Genomic DNA, 17,828 nt, shown 5'->3' on the forward strand with positions numbered 1-17,828 from the left:
TTCCTGTATTGAAATGTTTGACATATTATTATGATGTGATCAAGGATATGTTCCCTCTGACTTTAACAGGGTGGCAAATATAGAATACAGGATATAGATAAGGTCTTCCTAAATTCATAGATCAGGCTCTCAGCCTACATCTTATAAACTGTATATAAACTGAAAATAAGACTTGTCTCTGTTTCTAAAGCCTGTGAGGTGTGGTTTGTTGTTTGTTTGTTTGTTTTCCGCTAACCCAAAATCAAGGTTTTTGTTCTAGCATCTTCTACAGATAAGGGTAGATAATTTATCAAAAATTAGTCACGTTAGATTTTCAAATGACTAGATTGATGTGGGCCAATAATATTTTGGAAGGCAAAACTCTCAAAACAAAAAATACTTCTGGATATTTACTCCACATTAAAAATAAAATGGTCAGTAAATATGTACTTTCTGCAAAACATATTTAGCTAGAAGTACATGTTTTTTTTGGAGAGGAATTTTTGACAGGCTGGATACAACACAAAAGCAAACTCTGCAGTCCTGAAGAGGAATGAGCTATCTCTTTACTACAGAAATAATGATTGAAAGAACTCTTAACAGAATATGATTTTTACTGATAAATATGATACATAACCCTACTTAATTTTTATATTGATTATTACATTGCTTCACAGAAAGATTAAAAATACCTTTGATGACTGAAAGATATGATGTTTTGATTGACTTAGACATGATAGCTTTCAAATGGTTTCCTACATGCCTTTATTTACGGTAATATTAAAAAGATTATTAATATTTCTATTTCATGTTTTGCTCAGCAAAAGTTAAACATTCAGTCAAGGCCTACAGGCTGTGCTTAAGAGTTCAAAATGAAACTGGAGTCATTAAATGTATATGAAAATTGTCCATATAATTTTCAGAAATGTATCTTCAGTCATTGAAAAATCAATTGTTTTACTCTATTTAAAAATGTCTTTATGTAAACATTAATTGACATTTTCAAAAGCACCTGGGAGACTCATTCATACTGCCATTAAATTTCAGACCCTTTGCTCTCTCTGAAATTCTCAGACTGACCTTTTGTAACATGCCTGAGAAGCTACTCCTCACCCTCTTTCCTGGGTGGGTTATTAACTTTACTGTAATGTCTGGCAGATCTAAAATGAAATTGAACCATTTCATAACTGTATACTTGATATGCTAGAAAAGCACAGACAAACTGGGAAAGGCAGCAGTTTCCAGCACAACACTGTGTGAATGTGAGCATATTGATTGCACTATGTAATGTCCTCCCTTGTAGCTTCAGTTAGAATAAACATAATAGTGAGTAAACTACGACTGACATGCAAATAGCAACAAATATTCATTTTCCATAACTGCGACTTACAGAAATCCATTACTTGACTGTATTTTTTAGCCTCTTTGTAAAGATGATTTTCTTTCTAAGGCATCAGAAGGGTACTCTGTTTCCATCAAGTTGCTGATAAGGGGAGCACCTTATGACATGCCACTGGCTTATGAAGACTCAATGCCGAGTCTATGATGGAAGGTAAACCCTTGAATTCAGTAGAATACTGCCCTAAAACAAAGACTCTCATGATTTATTACCTCTATTTCTTTCAGAGGTGAAGCTTATAGTTCATTGCCTACTAGAGGCCCCAATCAAGTGGGGAGGGAATTTATAATTATTTTCTTCTCACTTAACAAAATTTACCACACAATCATCTAGGGATGATAATAATTATTATTTTAAAATTCACTATCTAAATGCTGTTAATTAGAAAGTGCAGTGGCTTAAAATATACTGCAAGGCCTTCCACCTTCCCTTTTGTCAGATTTTGGAAACAATGATTTAAATATTTACAGGTTTTTTTTGAAACATATTTTATTCCCTGCTTTGTGAATTTACCTAGGCATTCAAGGCAGTGAAGTCTCTAAGGAGAATAATATCACAGACAGATCCTTGTGAATATTAATATTTTTCTATGGCAATCAAAGTGAACATAATAATATATTATACATGCAAATAACTGCCATTACTTATGATGCAAGAGTAACATTTGTCCATCCTTTCTTATAGGTCAGTGAACTTGGTTTTGGTTTTCCTAGGATGATAATACCAATAACAAGTTGATTCCTACTATTAGAAATATGATATGGTTGAACAGCTCTTCTCTTTTGAGAAAGAACAAAAGCATCAATGAACTTTCTCCCCACAACTGTTATTGAAGTGCACACTCTGGAGCTCCCAGTGACCAGGAATTTTTGATGTGCACAGCGTATGGCTTACTGAAAATTAGATTAGCACTCTTTAATTATCCTTCTAGCCCTCCACATAAAAGTTAATACAAATATTTTGGAGAAAATGACTTGATCTTGCAGAAGGAAAATATATATATATTTGTGCTGTATATATTGTTAACATCACAAAAGCCTTTTTAATGCTAAAAGCACACTGTGAACAAAGCAAATCACAGCAATCAGAGACTGGAAATCCAGGAATGTGGAGATATCTCCTTCCATTGACAAACACATTCTGTTATACTGAACTATCCAAACTGAACATGTACATATGATTCACTTATCAGGCAGTCCTCTGAATGCCACATTTCATTACTTGACACGACCCTTTTAGCACTTATTTCACATTCACTGGTGTTTGAAAACATAACCTGACCTTCCTAATGTAAGGGATATAATAATCTCCAATGTGTAAGATAAAACAAACCTTAATGTGACTTCATCAGCATAAATCCTATACTAATATGTATACACTAATAAAACTAATGCAATATTTAGTGACACCTTCCTATGCAACCATCCCCAGCCCATGTTCAAGGCACTGAGTTTATCCACAGATAAGATTTGGATGGGCGGTCAGAGAGTGCACGTCAGCTTCTCAGCATTCAAATGTCTGTGGGTTTCCAAGCTGGCATGATTTCTTTGAGCCAATCTAGGATGATATATCAAGCTTTTAATTTAGGATCCCCTGTGGTAAAGTACAAGAAATAATATGTTTTCTTCCTCCTTCTTGTTGGCACAGGAATTAATCCTCAGAAGATTTCTTTATGGGGAAGCTTCAGAGCAGAAGCACAGATTTAGATGTTAAAAAAAAAAAAAATAAAAAAAATAAAAGGAATAAAGTATAATAAAGTAGAGCAATGGATTTACAGACAGAACATTGAAGGGGAGGAATCTAGATTTCTGGAGAAAGGTTCTCCACAGGGAATCTCTACTGCCCAAATTGGCACAGATTCTACATAGCCATAGTGATTTGAAAGTGAGGAAAACTGCACTGTTCTCTTTTATTCTGAGTTGTGGATGCCACCAGCAGCAGGCTGTGTGCATCCAGCAGTAGGCTTGAACACATTAGCCCCGACTTAATGAGACTGAAAGAGCCTCTTAAGTCTCATTATACCATTAGTATGTGCCAGCAAATGTGCCAGCTCATGCCAAATGTGAGACTGCAATATAAAATCTCAGCTTCTACAAGCAGGAATAGAACAAATTTTCCATCTCTTTCTTTCTTTCTTTTGTTTTTTTTCCTCAAGAATTAAATCCTTAAGTAGAACAATGTTTTTGCTTACAGTATCTAATGGAAATGGTACCATTTTACTCTTCAATCACAACTGAACACATGAAAAAATGATTTGTTCATAATTTAAAAAAAAAGTTAGGAAAAGTATTTTAAAAAGAAGAAAGCCAGAAGAAAGGCTCTTTTTGATTATATTTTTAACATCTTCCATCCTATTCTGCATTAACTAACTAGCTGTTTTCTATCCTTCTAGCAGAAATGACTGGAAAAGAAGTATTTAGAAGATAATGGATTTCATAAGATCCTAATGACTTTAACTATTATTTTCTTGCTCTTATTTCTGATTTTTTCTTTAATATAAGGAAGTAGAAAAAAATTGTTATTTTTTACAGTTCTCAACACAACAGCATAAAAGTTCACTGTTTATTACATTGCTTTCCAGCTATGAGATTATATACAGTGACTACTTTTTTATGTTTGCAAAGAAATACACAGTCCACATATTTCCATCTGAAAGCTTCAGAACATGTCACCTTTGCTCCATCAATATACCTATTCTGTAAAAAATCTGTATTGATTCCTTTCACTTAAGGGAGTGAGAGACCTGCTAAAGCGTTCTGCTGTAGCTCTTGCTGTGTTCAAACTACAAGCCAACCCTCAGCCCACTCCCAAGTGAAGCTGATTATAAATGGGTCCATAGTTGTTTGGCCAAAGAACCATCAGCAGCCAGATGTGCTCCCTGTCAGTCCCTTGTGTGCCTTAACCGCTCGGTGCCCAAAAAGCTCAGGTGGACCTTTGACCTTTTCTTTTTTTCTTTATCTCTTCTTCACACATCAGGAATCTTGCCGCTTTTTAAAACTCCATTAGAAGGAAACTTGCCTTTTTCTATGAAGAGGCAATAGGCTTATTAGAACTGGAAATTGTGAGCATACTTGCTAACTTCTGACTGTCTGAAAGGCTTTGAGTTTCGTTTTTATCTCAGAAAAAAAAAGGAAAAGAAAAAGGAAAAGGAAAAGGAAAAGGAAAAGGAAAAGGAAAAGGAAAAGGAAAAGGAAAAGGAAAAGGAAAAGGAAAAGGAAAAGAAAGAGAAAAGAAAAAGAAAAAGAAAAAGAAAAAGAAAAAGAAAAAGAAAAAGAAAAAGAAAAAGAAAAAGAAAAAGAAAAAGAAAAAGAGAAAGAAAAAGAAAGAAAAAGGAGTGAGTGTAAGGGGAGAAAATAGATTTACAAGTGCTCATAAAATCAGAGGCAAACTAATTAACAAGATCACTTGGAGGATAGGGAGGAAGGGAGTTCAGCAGTACAGGTTGAAACAAGAGCCCGCTTTGCCCAGAGCTAAAACATATAATTTGCTAGGAGGAAACTTAAATTGCTGCATTTGGAATGAGGATAAATAACATGGAAATGTCAACTGTATGTAAATGTAATCCAATCTCACTATACAACTTGAATACTTCTTAGTATGTTTGCTAAATAAGTTGAAAATGGAATTTACATATTACTGGTCTATGATAATGAAGTCCTTTATAAATAGAAATAATAGTGCCAAGGTGAAGTCTTTGGAGAATGAGGCCCAGAGGTCTAGTGTGTCTGAAGCACAATCTGTCACCTTGGGCAGCTCAACATACACATTAGGAGCAGTAAAAAGCTCAATAGCTCTTTGTGAAGGGGGACCATGTGTTGATAGGAAAACACTTACCAGTTAATAGTTAACTTTAAGCAGAGCATTCACATATGTCTATACACGATTCCCTTTTTACAATTCACAGAACACACAGAAGTCCCAAAATCCTGGTAACATGGATTATTAACCTGCTTTTGTTGGAGATTTTCAAAATTTGTTCTGAAGGGCTAATCACTTGTGAAAGAGCTGCTTTATTATGCTTTTCTTAATATTTCTTCCACAACTATCAGAATGTTTTCCTCTTTGATTTGCTGAAAAAAGACAGGCAGACCCTCTGAGGTGTGGGCAGTTGCCAGTTTTGCACAGGAGGAATGTGCTTTCTAAGCAAAGGCAAACATACAGTGAGAGAAAGTTAGTTGCTTCTGCGTGGCAAATTGCAGCAGCATAGCTCTGTGGCACATTCGTCAATGTACCGTATTCCATCAGGTTAAGTGCATTTTTACTGCAGCTTTATATTATGAAGAACAGACAGTATTAAAATGCTGGCTTGTTTTTTTCTTTCTTTTTGATTTACAGAGATATTGTCATGATGAAATCATACCACATTCCACAACAGAACCTGGAAAAAACATCAACATTTTCCAAACTGCAGTTGCATAGCAATTCTAAGTCTTGCCAAATATTCCAATATTGAGATTCCTTCATTGAAAATTATGCACAACCACCCACACCCTTCAGCCACACAGCCTCATATGGCTACAGACACTTCAAGGCATAACATTCATCCACTTATCTCACAGTAAACATGGAATAACCCCTCTGAAATCTCTATAGGTATTTTAAAAAAAAGCTGAAATGTAGCCTTCTTATTTTTTAATAGGCAGAGTGAAGTCATAATTGTAGTGGTCATCAATTTTATTCCTTAGCATGACTAGAGGGGGGAGAAGGGCTGTGTGTGTGTGAGTGAGAAGACATCTCAAATACTGCCACACTACAGAACACACTAGAAGTTTTTGGTCTCATAACCAAAGAAACAATCTTGGCAAGTGTGGAGGTCTGCATAAACAAGCCAACTGGTATTAAAATTACTGCAGCTGAGGTAGCCATGTTGGATGGCAGCCCTCTCTACACCTTGTGTAGAAAGTTAACCACTCTTCAGTCTGCTGACAGTAATGAAGACTTGACTCTTTTGCTTCTTTTTGAAACAAATGGAGATGAGAGGTCCTTGCCACCTTTCCTAAGGCTCCACAAACAGAACTGATCTCATACTCTAGCCTGTGTGCATGCGGTGGCTTTCCCACTGGCATCTGATAAGTTTTTGTTTTTGTTTTCCAGATTCAGAAGTGAGAAGCTTTAGGCTGCCAAATACTGCAATAGTTTTGACATGAAGTGAGTTAAAAAAATCAACACATCCATGGAGAAGTCAGACAAATTCTACTGAGAGAAGTAAATCTTTTTATTATAATCTCTTGTGTCTTCTTGCTCTCTCTCCTTTTTATTTTTTTTCCCCAAATGAACCAGCAATTACATCACTGAAGGAAAGGCTGTGATTCCTTGAGTGATTCTCATTCACATACAGAAATGTTCCAAGTAGCTATCAAAACTAACTGGCCAACTGAAGCCTTTACTGCATGCAGACATGAAAACTCTTTGATCCATGCTTTAAAAAAGATATGAGAAATGGAAAAAAGGGAATTATTAGGATCGTCCATCTAAAAAAATGATTTAAGACTTAAAACAGTGCTATTCCTTACTAAAAATTGGCGGAAACATGAGACTCATGAGAACTGTTCTCCCCATCTGTTCATCTTCATCCCTTTTATCTCTGAGAGGAGAAAGAGGGTGGACTTAGTATTAATTTTGCATCTCATTCATGCTGCTATTATTTATGATAAAATTAAACCTTTTTAAGTTTAGGTTTGAGTATCTGTTTGCTCCCCATAAATGGGAGACAGCTTAGGGAAGCTGGGATATTTTTGCATGTCAGGGAGGGAAGGAGAGGAGCAGGGAGAGTGTAAGTAAGATTCAATGAAAGGCAGGACATTTTACTGCTAGAACTGTCTCTACAAGTTTACCTTTCTGTTTCAGTGCAATATTGTTCTTTGGAGTTTTACTAATGAGTATAATGAAGATATGTTTTATCCCTCACGAAGCTTGACAAAGGCAGCTACTCACAAAAAGAGAAGTTTTTCAGAGGATAACAAATTTTCATTGAACATTCATGGAGAACTGGAATAGAGAATTATCGAATATTGCAAAATCTTCAGCACCTTAAGTAATTGAAGTATAATACTGGTCTTTTAAATTATTTTCTGAGAAACTTTTCCACTTCAAGTCAAATGGAGAGTCGTTCCTGTTGTCTCCCAGTATATTGTTGCTATGCAGCAGAATTATGGCCAGATAAAATAAAAGCTTATTGAGAAAAAAATAGCTAAATTACTGAAATGTCATATTATGAGCTCTGTAATAAATGAAATCCTTTCACTGTGATGAGATAGAAGAACTCATTTCATTATATTTCTTTTTCTCCTTCAAAGAGCAACCTCCTCAGAGATTCAGACGATCTCTCCATATCTAGGATTGGCATTACTGCCCGTGCTGCAGTAATCCCTATTTTTATTGATCCAAAGAACTTCAGCTGTGTTCTGAGCCATGCCACATTATCCACAGATTTCCTTCAGAGGTCACTTCCTGCCCTTATTCTGAGTTAAAAGGGAAGCTTAGTATATGCAGGCTTGGTTACAATTTCATTATTACTATTATCGTTCTAATCAAATTAGGATTAGCTAACGGGCAAACATCAGACATAAAAAGATCAAGCTAAATCCCAAGTGCTGAGCTTGAATTCATTCTTCAATAAAATAATGTTAAATTTACTCAGCCATGAGCTGAGTAATGTTTGTAGGGCAGTATTTCACATTCAAAAGAATTTCACTAATAAATTTATTTCAGTGGACTGGTAAATTAATGGGTGATACTATTAGACTTCGTCAATACTGAATAAGGAGGGTTGTTAGTAAAAGAAATCATCTATATTAAAATAAAGAAACAGATATGTGGGATGGTGACATGACACAACTAGGTAAGCTGCTGCTTACTATTTTAGAATATTTTCTTGTTTCCTTGAAGTATCAGTATGTCAGTAGATGATGTATACATATCTGCTGTCTGTACATTTGAGAATAGTCTCTATATACTAAGTTACCAACTTAGAAAGCTACCAAGCTACACTTTACATCTCAGAAAGATGAAGGAAGCACATATCCTTTCTGCACTATGTGAGAAAACAAAGCAGCTGGAGGTTAACAAATGGCATCCCTCCTTCAGTGAACCTTCAATGAACCTCTACTCCAGCATGCTGCCAGATGGGTCATTGTACTGGAGGTAACCAACTTTATCAAGACAGAAAGCCACACTTGATTCCAGAGTTCTTTCACGGTTCTATTTACCCCAACCTCCTCTTGACATTTTTACCTATAGAACAGAAATATGAGAATAGCAGAAAACTTCTCCACAATTCCTACATTTATTTGTTGTTCTTTATGGTTAAATCATCCTTTGTAATCTAGTTTGGCCTCTTTGGTTTTGCATTCAAGAGGAAAGGCCACCCAGCATTTTGCACTGAAAGAAAGCAAGCTGTGTTCAGGACGTGGGTGTTTCCTGAAGTCGAGGAACTCTTGGCTTGTGAGAAGAGTAAAGGCAAAGTCTACCCTCAAATATTTCCTTTATTTATGTATGTATGTATGAACATATGTATGTATGTATGTATGTGTATTAATACCTATCCATTCCTATCAGAATACCTGTGTAGTTACATCAGATTGCATATTGATATTTTTTCCAAATAACTTGATATCACAAACTGCTTCACTAAACACAGGGTTTGGTCACGTCTCAAAGAGGATTTCAGAGGCTGGACACAACTGGAAGTTATTAATTTCATCATCAGTGTGGACTGTGTAGCTCTACACTCTGATTGTTATGAGTATTTTCAGTGGTACATTAATTATGACAGGATTTTTTTCTTAATGTCAACTTCAGCAACAAAATGTTTCCAAAAGTTTACAGTGAATACCATTTTATTTATGCTTATTTTATTTCCCTATGGATTTGGAAGCTGAAGGGTGGTCTGTCACTATTAGGTGCCTTTTACAAGATGTGGCTGTTCCTATTGCTGGCTCAGTTGGAGTGAAAGAGTGTTACATCCGAGCTCCATGGGGAGATGTGTTCAGTAGGTAGCATGCTTGCTGTTTAAACACACTGAACATAACCATATTTCATTCTTTTTCACACCATGAAGACTGACACAAAGAGTGAATTTAGGAGCACATTCCAGAGCTGCATGCTACCATCAATCTTCAAGTGATCACCAGCTGGTATTTGGGTGCACAATAAAAGTCATGTTTACTGGGCTCAGCCTGGTGGATTAGAGTCCACTCAGCTCTAAATCCCACCCTAATGGTATTTTGCTTTTTGACTTAAGACTTGTCACATAAACATATGAGTTACATATGTAAAGTGGAGTTAACAGTTTACTGTTTACTTGACTGAATTGTTTTTGGGTAGTATTTGGTAATGTACAAAAGACTTTGAAATTAAATGAAATAGCTGAAGGAAGTTATTTCAAGTGTGTTTCACATGCAAAAAGGAAGATTTCTTTTGTTTGTTAATGTTTTAAGTCCAGACTCTTCAGGCGTAATAAACTTGGCTAAAACTGGTTTGGATTTCAGAGATAACTTTTATGCTTTTCTGTTTAGATTTCATCTGAATGGGAATCCATTTAAATAAACAAATCTTCTGCAGTCACTCACTCCATGTTTAAACTAGACTTGCCATATTTATTCAGGAGGATGACCATTTACTATTTGGCCTAAAGAAGGGAAAAGTATAAGGATTGCCCCTTTTCCTTGTCCACAGATATCAAAAAGTTTTTGAGAAAAGCTACATGTTTATATTCAACTCAGAGTTACAAAGAATCTCATGACCAGAACTGCACCACTTCTAGAAAATTTTTTAGGCTCTAACAGGAGTGAGCTTTTAGTTCATTTGGGTATGCTGAACATCAACAAAGAGAAAAATGAAGATAAATGGTAGCTTCAGATAAAAGAAAAAAAGATTCAAGAAAAGTATCATATTCTGCTGAAGTATTTTGTGAATCTCTTACAGTTTCAGCATAGAAAGGAACGAAGGACTGAGAGCACTCCAAAAAGAAAGGGTGTGTAGACTCCAGGCAGACTAAAATTGGAACACTGCAAGAATAGGATTAGAAGAGGTAGTGGATAGGTGGAGAGTACAGGATAGAAGTCAACCATGATCAACCACTTAGATTTGTAGTAAACTATTAATTGTACTAGAGGATGATGCAACTGCCCTCAATACATAATTCTGTGTACTTGATTCTGAAACAAAACAAAATTACACTAACTTTAAAGGCAACTTTATGCCAAAATTCATAGATTGATTCCTTTGTGTATGCCTAGTACTCATATATTGGAGGCACAAGCAACATAATATGACTATTCATTTAAAGTATAATATAAGAACACCAAGAACAAAGGAGATTTGTTTCATGGTCAGAAAAGGGAACTATAAGTCAGAACTCCCGGGCACTTGCTCTCTGACCTTGAACAAATCTCTCACTCTCCATTTATGCCCATCTAACCATCTGCTATATGTTCTGCTATATCACACTTACCTGCCTTTCAGAATTACTATCAAGTTCAGTTAATACATGTTTAAAAAAAAAAGGGAAGGGAAGGGAAGGGAAGGGAAGGGAAGGGAAGGGAAGGGAAGGGAAGGGAAGGGAAGGGAAGGGAAGGGAAGGGAAGGGAAGGGAAGAGAAGGGAAGGGAAGGGAAGGGAAGGGAAGGGAAGGGAAGGGAAGGGAAGGGAAGGGAAGGCAAGGCAAGGCAAGGCAAGGCAAGGCAAGGCAAGGCAAGGCAAGGCAAGGCAGAAAAATGCCAGTTACCTTCTGAACTCTTAGCTTGGATTAAAAATATTTTTAATAAGTCAAATCTAGGCTGGATTTTCCTTTAATTAATATCCTGAACTTAGGTTGTTAATTCCCAGCTAGATGTCAGTTTAGATTAAAAAATGTTATACTGGTTATATTTCATGTTATCCTTCCTTCCTATACTATACTTTACTTACTTGAACTTTTGGTGTGTCTCAACTATTGTCATCTCTTCTACAGTTAAATCTAGTACAGCAATTCCATTTTACCTTCCTAAGTTTGACTACCAAAAGGATTCACCAATAGCTGTTATTTCATAATAAAGAAAAAATTCTGGAGTTTGATAAAACATTTTCCATTTTGTTCTTTAACCTGTTTCTGATAAGCCATCATTGAATAGTCATGCAGATGTGATGTGGTTACAGTCAAATTGCCTGATCCAAATTAAAAGAAGCAAAGACGGCTGATCTGGACTGTTCACTGCTTGACAAATGCCCTGTCCCTTTATCAAGCCAAATCAATACACAGTTTTCTGAAATAAGGAATAGTGACAGATGAACTAAACACATTAGTCCACATTGATTTCAGTTTTTTCTCTGTCATTTATTTCAAACTTCTTGCAGGTTCTTTTCTTCCTTCCTTTCCTTCCTTCCTTAGAATCATGTAATTGCTCAGGTTGGAAAAGACCTTAAAGATCACCAATTCCAACCACGAACTAACCACACTACCCTAATTCTAACTCTAACCCTCCACTAAATCATGTCCCTGAGCACCACCCTGCCCTCACCTCCCCTCTGCTCCCCTCCCTTCCCTGCTTTCCTCCCTGATTAGGAAAGAGGCCCAAATAGTTCACTCAGACTAGACATTTAACATTTAGGACACAACACTAGAAGTAAAAGTGAATCTTCAGTAAGATAAAAATTGAACAAAGTTTTTTTTTTGGCTTATCTCCTTCCTCAAAGACCAATTGTGACAGCGATAGTTAAAAAAAAATAAAAATAAAAATCAATAAAAATCTGAAAACTGTTCACTGGGGATTTTGTTTTTTTCTTCATTTCAATGGTGGAGTTTCTGGCCATGGAAATGAAGAAGATTTGATTCCTTGTATGTTGAATATAAAATTGCATCATAACTTCCAACCAGGACAAAAGAAAAACAGCCTCCCCCAGACAGGAGTGTGATTACCATGACACCTTAACTTGCTGGATTTATAATCTTAGAAGGCAAGTGACACTTGAGGAAAGGAAGGAAGTGAAGGCAATAAAATATCTGCAATTTGAATACATTTACATTTATTTCTTGATAACATTAAATGCTGTCACACACTAGGAAAATGCAAAGCAAAGGTCCTGGAAACTCTATTTATAGAAGCAATCAGAAAGGGACTTTTCATAGAAGTAAAAAATATTCATGAATAAATGCAAGTTCAGTCAGGCTGTGTGTCACTGATATTTACAAGCTGTTCACAAAGAACTCTGCACAGATCTTATAATCAGTACAGCTTCTGTCCTTCATTTCTGCTTTCTTTCCTCCAGCTCTCTAATAAAGCAAAGCAGTACTTTTAGCTGGTATGAAATTGTGGGCATCAACTGAGGTGACAGACAGTTCAGGTACAAGCATGAACAATACCATGCTTCCAAAATTTGGGTAACATTTGTTCTGCAAAATTATAAAGTACAGTTTCTATAAGACCATTCTGTCCTGTGCACTGGTTCACAAATTATTTGTATTCAGCAAAAAATCTGCTTAAAGTAGCTGACTTTATCTATTTAGTTACAAAATATGGTATATGAATCAGCTGGTAAGATTATTTATGGTTATTGTATTATTTTAATTAAAATAAAGCCTATCAATTATTTTAATAGTGATAGCATGTTGACATGTGTCTATAGTGGATAAAAAGTGTAATTTGTTGGAACTGTATCTTCTGATGGAATGGTATTGTTACTCAGGAGACAGTACTCGGCTAGATTTAATTGAACAAAGAAAACTATGTCAATAGCCTTGGGAAAAACCTTCTAATCAGAAAAGAGCAAGCATTTCAACAAGCTTGCCTGTTTACTGAAAAAAACCTAGAAGTAAAAAAGGCATAAAATAACTGCTGATACCAGTTAAGATATGAGACCATAAAAATATACATTACCACTCTGGACTAGACAAAGTATTAAAATATTCCCAGAATCTTATCTATTCATTATATGTCAAGCTAAATAGCACTTAATTATAATGGGTGTGTATGTCAGAATACAGCACTGTGATAAGGCTCAGGATATTTCTGATTCCATGTCATGCCATGGAAGACACCGTTCTTACGTCTTTTGTCTGCTGGAGAATTCATTAAACTGCTCCATTTTTTCCTTCTGAAATGATAGTGAGCATTTTCTTAAATACTTCCCTTTTAGCTGTCCTTCCCCAGGTTTTTCATAGTGAAAAAACCACGCATTTCTGGCAACGGGGACCTTTTAGATTAATGTGAGTTTGGCTGCTGACCAACTGCCCAATTGTGGGTGCATCATTTTAGTTCCCTTTTTTTCTTTCTGGCTTTGGTCTCTCATGTTTATTAAGATCATAACCATCTCAAGGCAGGGCACAGACAGTTTATGAACTTCTGTGCAGAAGGGCAGGGACAGCATGTTACATAACTGCAGTTTATTGCAATATTAATTCAAAAAAGTTTTATGATGGCTTAAAGCAGTCTGCACAAATGCTCTTTTGAAACTAGGTTTTAAATGGTGGCTTAGGCTGACAAAATTTAGGCTCCCAATACATGTTTCAAACAGTCTCAGAGCAATATTCATTTAAGACACATTCCTTCAAGTTGTCTTCAGTCTGCTTCACTCTGCTAGGATCCCAGATAAATACATTAACATTGCTGTTGAATCACTCAGCCACATTAATGACTCAAGCCAAGGCCAATCCTTTGTGGCAGTTAGAATTACAAACAATCTAAGCATCATCCTTCGGAGCAAATAAACAGGCAAGGAACACACAGAAAAGTGATATGTAATGACTGCCTTTGAATATTAAGCAAGGCAGGTCAGTGGAAGGTCAAAGATCTTTTCTGTGAAGCACACACCACCAACCCAAAGTCAGGATTGCCATTAGGTTAAAGCAAGCTGGCAAAAGTAAAAGAGGAAGAAAGGCAAGTGCATTCTTTCAAAAACTGACAGCTTCATCACCCTTTCTGAATTGGTCAATACTTATGCAATTAAGAGAGGCTTAGCAAATCCATTTTAAGATTTCTAGGTTATCTGAAGGTAGGAGCACAGTTTGCACCACTTTTTGTTTTTCGGTTAATACATTCTTATCACAAGAAGATGTGAATTTTCCCATACACAGATATGATAGGCTTCAGGAGGTCATGCAGTCTGTTGCAGGCATTTGACTTTTAACTACTAAAAGCTCCTTATACTCTCACTAAGAAAGAAAAATGACTTAAGCAGAGAAGGGGGTGGCTTAGATTCTCTGAAAGGAGTTCTAGAGGAACCTGTCTTGAATTAATGAGTTGAAAAGTGGTCTAAAGAGATGAGGATCTAACTCCAATTTACTAATAATTCTCAGTTCACTTAATCTACATAAGGGCACACATAATAGTGTCAATTCCCCTTAGATATCAAGGCTGGTGGAAAGCATAAAAGATCATGGGCAATTTTTAAAATACTGTTTCCCATAGGTCAGTGATTCTTTTTTTTTCCCTTTTATGTTCAAATGCTGCAATTCTTTTTAATTCATACAACTTGACCTGTTACAAACCTGTAGGAGTCATTAGCAACAAGACAGTAACAAAGCCTTAATAAGCTTCCACCTTCCTTTTATGTCCTTGCAATGTGTTTATATGTTTTCAGAGCTTAACTGTCCAATGTAGAAATTTACAATTGTGCTTGCTCCTATTGTACACCAAGAGTACACCAAGACCGGTGGCTGTATTTTTGCCAGGACAAGGTTAAAAGGTTAAAAGAAAATAAGAACTTTTAAGATTTTGAACAGGATACAAGAAAGTAAGAGGCAGATTTTCATTGGCTACATTTGTAATATGGCCTCCACTAAAGTACAGTTTAACTTAAAATATAAAAAAAAATCTTAAAAATGCAAGTTAAGCATGTTTAATTGCTCTGTTGGACCAACCATTAATCCCAGGTATAACAGGAAAGAGAAAGACAATCACATAGAAGGAAAAAAACAAAAAACAAAACAAAACAAAACAAAAAAAAAGAGAGAGAACCAAAACCAAGGAAATGAAAACATTAAGTTACATATTACTAAATGGGAATAGTCAGGTCAGTGATTTAAAAAGCATATCAATGTCTTCCTGAAAGATAAGAAGATAAAGTTCAGCTGGATATTGTAAATATACACTGGGTTGTCGCAATTATGTTACTATCCCAGCAGAGGATACAATCAACAAGAATTAGGAGGGTCATGGAAGAGAAAAAAGAACAAAAAGAAGAGAGGAAAATATCGCTTCAGAAAGAAAGTTGCCAACGCAGATGAAAATTGGTTTGCATACTGTTTTCCTCCTATTTGTATGCAATCTTGCCCGCAGGCATTTAAGGACAGTCATTTTTAAGATTCATTCTGGTTTAAGGATATGCTTAAGGATGATGGAAGGATACTCTCCAAACATTCAAAATGCTAATATATCTACTTCTTGATGCTTTATTTTGTCTGACAGTGATAATTTATGTGAAGTTCAAAGCAAAACTACAGCTCCATACAACAAGTTGTACTGAAATATAAGGTAATCTCTGTCAAAAATAGCAGCACATTTTTAAGTAAAAGAAAAGAAATCAGAAACTTATAGGGGGAAAATGACCTCCAAGTAGTACTAACTGCCCACTATTATGTCCCAGGGGATCAAGGGAGCAGCTTTCTCTAAGCAAAGAGAAATCATCTGGGGAGTCATCCCCAAGGAGGCTGCATGCTGCAGAGCCAGGATCCCCTCTCAGAGTCCCGGTAAAAATCTCCAAAGCCCTTCCAGTGTTCTTGAAAAAAAAATACCCGTGCATGTTAGTTTGCATGTGCAGCAAACTAACTAGGAGAAAAATCTGGAAAACCCATTTTTAAACATCCATTAATGGCTTATGGTTTAACTAAAAAATGTCTGGAAACACAATGAGAATTCATATTTTGTTCATGGGTTAAAATTATGATACTGACTGACCAAGAAATGAAATTTAGTCCAAAGAAGTTCAAGGAGGGGAGGGGAGGGGAGTGGAGGGGAAGATCTTTCCTGCGTAAACTTTAAAAAAACACACACACAAACACAGATTTTCTAGAATCAAACAAGGATGCAATCTACTTCAGCACCTTGTCGCTGAAATCTATACCTGCTTTCTGTGATGTATAGGGCCACTGATTTCTGTTTAGTTTTCTGATTTGTCTTATCTGACATTTCTTACTCTTGCTGTGCTTAATATGCTGTGCACTGAATGTATACAAAGCTTTTTATTATCTGTTTCCTATTAGCAGAGGATTTATGTCATTGCATTAGAATGCTATTGCAATGAATAAACTCATCACCATCCTAAAAACAAAAACAACATGAAGAATAGGAAGAAGAGAACAAGAAAACTCAGATGTACATCCAGAGAGAAAAAAGTTCTCAAGTTCCTAAGAAAAGTGTATTTTGGCCCTGTATGTATGTCTTGGCTCGTCAAATGTCGCAAACAAAAAAAAATATGAGGGCTCTGGCCCCAAAAAATAGAATAATTGACGTTTTCAACACAGGAGATGTGCTTCAAAGAAAATTCAGAGAGTGAAGAAGAAGTAGTGTTTGCCCCGTGTGCTCAGGAGCAAGCAGCAGGACATACTGGTCTCCAGTAAACCCTGCCATCCTATTTCAAGACATCAAAGTAGGGTACAAATGTTTCATTACCCTTTATAAATATCACTGCCTTCAGGAGTATTACACAAGTCAAAAGTTCAGAGAATGTTGTTTGTTGTCTTTTTTGTTGTTGTTGTTTTTTAACAAACAAACACATGGCAGAGAAGAAGGGTTCAGAGAAATGTGAATAGAGAGACATAAAATATCTTATGTTAACCATTGGCATACACCAATAGGAATGAGCAGAAGCACGACTAAATCTAATTGAAGACTTGCTTCTAAAGGAGATCAGGAATTAAAGTCTTAAGAAAACAACATCTCTGGTACAGCAAAAATCATAAAGCAGTCATGGAAAATATCTGTCTCCTAGTAAGAATAGAAGATGACTCAATCTCTGTGAAATAAAACAATAAAACCTTTTCTATCCCTCCAAAATGAGGCCAATCTACTTAGAATCAAAGAAATTTGGCATTTTATTCCTTGAAATCTTAGTGTGGATATTGGTTCCCACTATTCTTCTATGGTTCAACTGGAAGAATGGCTGGATATTTCAGCTCTGGAAGAAGGGTTGAAGTATCATGGGACTTGTGGCAGTAGCTCCTGTTTCTTCAAAACAGCAGTAGTTTGGATTTTTCCTGAAGTTCTGTAACTTTCAAAGTTCTTCCTCTGACACAAACTGAAACATGCTTGAAAGATAGGAAATTAGCAATGCTAATTTTCCCACAGGGCCTGGTCCAAGCTCATTAGACCTCCCAAGTTTTTGTTAACACTCCAGGCTCCCCACACAGGGTCATGTGAATGATTACATCCCCATACCAGGGCATTTGCAAAGGGTGTGTGGGGTGTGCTGGTGAAAATATGAAGCCAAGCATTTCTGCAAGGGAGCATGCCTTCTAGAGAGTGCTCCCAAGCTCT

The 17,828-nt window shown here is 36.2% G+C and overlaps 1 protein-coding gene across 3 annotated transcripts in view; it reads right to left on the reverse strand.

The window, feature by feature from the left end:
* SEMA3C (semaphorin 3C) overlaps window positions 1-17,828 on the reverse strand; it is a 119,459-nt gene that overhangs the window by 53,382 nt on the left and 48,249 nt on the right. The window lies entirely within an intron of this gene.

This window comes from Tympanuchus pallidicinctus, unplaced genomic scaffold, assembly GCF_026119805.1.
Source record: "Tympanuchus pallidicinctus isolate F22 unplaced genomic scaffold, pur_lepc_1.0 scaffold19, whole genome shotgun sequence".
In the NCBI taxonomy this organism is placed as follows: domain Eukaryota; kingdom Metazoa; phylum Chordata; class Aves; order Galliformes; family Phasianidae; genus Tympanuchus; species Tympanuchus pallidicinctus.